The sequence below is a fragment of the Centropristis striata genome, chromosome 6 (assembly GCF_030273125.1).
Source record: "Centropristis striata isolate RG_2023a ecotype Rhode Island chromosome 6, C.striata_1.0, whole genome shotgun sequence".
Classification (NCBI taxonomy): domain Eukaryota; kingdom Metazoa; phylum Chordata; class Actinopteri; order Perciformes; family Serranidae; genus Centropristis; species Centropristis striata.
The window spans coordinates 14,862,463-14,868,462 of record NC_081522.1 but is presented as its reverse complement, the minus strand read 5'-3'; positions in this window follow the sequence as shown (position 1 = coordinate 14,868,462).

Genomic DNA, 6,000 nt, shown 5'->3' with positions numbered 1-6,000 from the left:
ATGCTGCAAATGTAACAGCAAAGTTGAATATGAATGAACAGACAAGTGCACTTGTAATTGTTCACTTTCGAGGCATCCTTGTTTTTTACTCTCTCTTAGTATTCCTCTCCTGCCACTTGAAAGCTACTGGTGAATAAGAGAAGATGACCTTGCATGTGTGCGTGAGTGTGTGTCCCAATGATTTCTGAGATGGAGACCACAGAGAATAAGAGGCATCACTTTCTGGTGTGCTTTTCATCGCTGGTTATACAGCGTACTCTAATATCACCTTCACTGGCACCTGCTTGGCGTAAGACTGTGGAACAGCAGAGAACCTGTACCACCTGATGTGTGTGTACATATGTGTATGCCTCTGTGTGTGTGTGTCTAGGTGTGCTCGTGTACGCACACTGTACTCAACCTGCCCAGGGAGAGGATCCATTCTCTCATCAAATATTCACCAGCAACCACAGGCTCCCAGCTGCCTGCTGCTGTAATGCACACACATTGCTGTGTTATTGGTTCCTGATGTATTCACTGAAAAGCATGCCCCATAAAATGTTTGAACAGTCCTTTTCAAGGCTCATTTTTCAACTTTATGCAGCTCAGCCTCAAGTGTAACTGCCGCACACCTACACCTGGTTGCAGCAAATCTCCTTCTTGAGTGCAAGCCGGCTGGTTCACTAGATTGTGAGTAAAAAATCAATTCCCACTCAAAAACATGTGCTCGTGTGCTTCCAGAGTGTCTTGCAGCTGTTTCCATCCAACCCTCATGTGCACGCCATGTTTGTCTATCAAAGCAGTAGTGATATTAATCATCACTATCTAATAAAGCCAAGGTTGATGTAAGATGTAAAAAGTTTGATTGGCAGACCTGTAACCAGGGGAGGAAGATTAAATGCGCATGTTTCCTTATTTGTTCACAGTGCTGGTATATTTGCGCCACTGTGACATGAACTCATAGATTTATAAATGACAGTGCCTTTGAAAGGAGAAAAATGTATCTGACTTGAAACTGATATGACTCAAATGTGAACTTATAAATTATAAATGTCTAGAGCTCCACAACCAAAAGTGGAACACTTGTGCTGAAGTGCAATGATGGAACAGACACACATGTCCGCTAAAATGCTTGGGGTATTACAGTGAAAAGCAGAATAACAGTTGTTATGATAACAATAATAATGCTTACTCTGTGTATTGTGCATTACTGTATACATGGACATTACAGATAACACCCATGCCTAAGTGTAACATAACATAAGATAAAACATACTGCAGATCATATTCTTTAAGTTGTTTTAAATTATAAAATACATTATTTAAGGTTAGTCAAAAATATACCTTCAAAATGATTGAGTATTCCGAGTGAACATAGAAAAGCATGACCATACAGATGCTGATTCATAATTCATTTCAGATACAGGAAAGCAGGCAGCCTCACTGAATGTCTGTTTATTTTCAGTGTCAAAGCATATTGCAAAAGGCCCCAGATGAAGATACACAGTACAGTACCTTTTTAATAGTAATATTCTGTTGGGGGAATTCATTTCATAGCTGACTTGTTTCATTTTATCATGAAATGCTGTCAGCTCAGACAGCAAATACAATTGCTTTTCGTTGAGGTACAGTGTGAGCAATTAATTCAAGCAAATCTCCAACACTTAAAAACATGCAAGTACAACCAGTTTGTGAGAATATAATATGCAAATATAAATATTTAAGTATTTTAATGTACTGTTGGGGCAAATTTGCTAAATTAGATTGCATTTGACAATCTCTTCTACTGCATGAGGTTATGTAGCCAGAACGATGTGGTGAAAGCTGAGCTGTAATCAGTGATGTATTACATTTAACACAAATCTAATTTAATCGCCTACAAAGTGTAAGTGCACTGCAAGACACTCCTGCAAGACTGTGTCTTAATATGTCACAAAAGGTGAACAATCTGCTTGGTACTTTTAATTAGATCACTCATAAATCCTTTTTTTTTTTCTGTGGAAGCAACATCTGCTGGTACCTACCTTGCAGGCTTAGTGTTTCTCAATGCAGCTTTGACTCAGGGGTCCTGGATGATTCAGCATTGCATAAAATGTTGTTGTGAGCCTTCTGCAAGCTCTTATCCTCTCGCTTCAGTGCAGAAAAGTTATATATTTCATCTTCATCAAGTTATCTGGTTGTTTTCGATTTACGATGACTAAGCTATTTGTCATTTAGAAAGAATGATTCAGGCATTATATCAGAGACAAGCAATGAATTTTATGTGATGAAGTACAGTCATTTGATTCTTACTTTTTAAGTGATTTGGATTTTCTCAGTTTGTTTTATAAATAATTAACTTTTTCGGAGTTAGATACAATATAAAAATGTCCAAACATCTGTCATGTTCCTTTCACTTTTTCACATAAGTTATTTTCATTTACTTCAAGTTTAAAGAAATCATAATAATTTAAAACTTTCCATGTTCAAATAAAAACATTAGGTCAAAACATACAGAGATACAACAGAGACGGAGAAAATGTCAAGGTAGGCAGCACCCAACTTACTTTACTGTAAGGCTGCCTCAACATTATTTAATCACATACAAGGCCTTGAATATTGAATATCAATTTTCTTCAGTTATACAAATATTTTTGGGATCTCCAGCATTAGCTATAGCCTAATTCATGCAACTACACTGCATCCTGTATTCATATTTCATATCTCTGTATTTATAGTTGAGCTTTTGTAAGTGATCCATGCTTGAAAACCACAGAATCTTATTGTGGTGTAACGTTGTATATAATACTACACGTTCTGATTCATGTAGAGTCAATATGGTGTGTTGATTGACCGCACGTGTTGTTGGTTGTTTAACAGCCTTGACCAGCTGTTGGGGTTGCCACAGTGCAGAGGTCAGAGTGATGTAATGAGGAAGATGCAGGGATAAAGAGATGGATTAGAGGAGAGAGCAACTCCCACAGGAACACAGATGTAGTGATTACACCCAGATTAATGACACAGCATTTACTGCGTCACACACATGCACATGCACACATGGCATGTGCATGACTTTCACTGAACATAATGTACTTTAATGCATGCAGACACAGAGACATGTGCTAAAAACAAAGTTGCACAGATGGATATATATGCATTCCAAAAATAAAAGCACATGACATTGAATTATTGTTATTTTCAGCTGTGCTAAACAGCATTACTAATTTATACCAGTCTGACATGCTCACTTTCACTATTAGGGCATCTGTGTTTTCTTACATCAGGTGCTGGTGTCACCTCTCCTGGCAGATTCAAAGTTCATGTTGCCAGATCAGGCAGCAATATAAATCAAAGACCTGTTGGTCCCATGAGAGGCAAAGCCTCAAGGTGCAGGAGAGCACAGAGCTTCATTTCATACAACTCTTTGGATACATGCTTCTCTGTTTCCTTCTCCTCTCCTTTTTCTTTTCACCACGTCACACTCTCTCTCTGTCACTGATTCACTCTGCCTTGTATGCTTCCCTCGGCTATCGGCAGAAGGAAAAAGCCAGATGATCTACGCCTCCCATCTTTCTCACTCCCTCGGCTGTCCTCTCTGGGGTATGTGAGCTGTGGGAAACATCACAGGATATGGGTGGTAGGCATCTTTTATACATAGAAACTCCTCCTAAGAATCATAGAGAAGCACACTGACACGTGTGCAGCCTAGTGAATCATACTGAATGAATGGATTTAATTTTTATTAGGCTGTATGTTGTATATGCTTTGTGTGGTGAAAAAACAAAGATCATGGACACAAGCAGATGAATAAACACAAAATCACATTTTTCAGGGGTCAGTCCAACCTCTCCTGGTGCTGGTTATTTAATGTTCTAACTGCTGAGGGGGAGTACTGTACCTCGGAGACAGCTGTGTCAGCGAGATAACACAGCACATGTTGACACGCTGCTTGTGTGTACAGTGTTCATGTCCATATTATTTCAGATTCCCTGTATGTGTTTTGTGTGTAGCCAATGGAGTCATCATATCTATTGGTGACAAATACACACCGTACCTGACTCCACATCTGGAGGCCCTTTTGTTCTAACCTGATACACCGGGCAAGCTACTGCCTGTGCCTCTGCTGATAGTCGTTCCCCTTTGCTTATCGCTTTACTCATCAATATGGAGAGTGTTGCATTTGATGTTTAACCTTCACTTTTTGCACCTATGTGCCGAGAACATCTAGAGATAACAACAAAGGCTTTCGGTGTCTGGACACATACTCAAGTACTGAAAATGATTAGAAAATAGGCATAGACGGGAGAAAATCCAACAAGGTGAGTCTTTTGGAAAGATTAACAGCACTGCGGTGCGACTGAGCGCTGTAATAAGAACATAAATGAAGGCTGAGAAAGTAAATCCAGAATATGAGCAACAATTTATTTCTCAGAGGCTTTAATCCGTAGCTAACAGGTCAGCATGAAAGAGAATTTATGACGTGAATGGTATGAAAGCAAGGGACATTTTGTTATTTGACTGTACTTATATAGTCGCCCTTATAGTTATATAATTCACCCGTTCACACACACATTCATACTGGTGGCCGAGGCTACCAGGGCACACTGGTGCCACCTGCCACCATTGGGAGTTCATTCACACACCGATTAACACAACATCGGGAGCCATATGGGGTTCAGTATCTTGCTCAAGGATACCTCGACAAGTAGGCTGCCATGGTCTGGGATCGAACCACCAGCATTCCGATCAACGGTCGACCACTCTACCAACTGAGTCACAGCTACCCCGTTATTGCGGTGTATTTAAGCTGTGTATATCACTGATAAGACTTAATCAAAGGTGTGTGGGCGGTATCTGTTCATATCTGCTGGGTTTTCATTCTTATTTACACAGACATACTTATCAAGGCTTTTATGCAAATGCAAACAAATGTTGCATAAGCATGTACGCATACACACATACATTATACTGCACACACTGACAGAATGTGGAGTGTTACTGGCTGTAGAGGCTCGTTTACTGCTTTCCTCCAATGTTCATTTTCCAACTGCCTCATAACCTCTCCTTCCCTCTCTGACATTTCCTCTTACAGTAATGCGTTCTGGTGCATTGGCTCCTAATAGAAACAGCACTGCGTGGGGACAACAAAGGCAGCAGGAAGAAAGGAGAGGGGCGCCAGTGGAGGAAAAGGATAAGCACTGTCATCTTCACACAGTGACGGAAACATGGGCAACAGCCTGTTTATTGTCGTGGCCTTTGCCCTTTTAACCCCTTTGTAGATCAATGAATAGATTTCGAAGACTTCATTATATTAAATTGTCCTCTTGAACATTGAAATGTGTGATGTCTAGAAGGAAATATGTGCAGCTCCAGATTCATCTCTATTTTTGCATCTGTTCCCAAATGGCATCTGTCTGTGGGGTAAGAAACTCCATCCAGCTGGCAAATGCCAGCTTCAGTCCCAGAAGAAAAGAAGGCACTTTTAAGCTTAACTAAGAGGACCAGTCTCATCCATTAGAGTGTGATCTATGAGTGGCTACAGGGACCATTGGCTAGAGGGGGCCCAGGGGCCGGAGTAACAGTGTTAAACTTGACAGCGAGAGAGGGAGAGAGCTTTGATGAGGAGGGGAGCTGAACTGGTTCAGAGCCTGTTGCTATGGTAGCCATGTGGAATAAATCGGGAGCATGAATTCATTCTCAAATGCCTTCAGCACCCCACCGACTCAGGTGGACCCAGACAGAATTTGAATGAGTATGGCATCCTTGTGCGCCGCTCACCATGATAAAAAAAAAATCATAACTAGTTTTTTTTAGTTACTAGATTTTGTATTTCATCAACATATGTCTTATTATAAAAGAAATAGAAAACAAATCAACTGTTATATCATGTTCAAATATAAATATAGCATTACATAAACAAGAAAATGTATGTTTTAATCGAATTGACTTCTGCACATGGCTGTCTCTCTACCTATTTCTTTCTGCTTCATTGGCTCAGTCTCTCAAATGTCTGTTTTGTGTCAGTGTGTGTGTGTGTGTGTG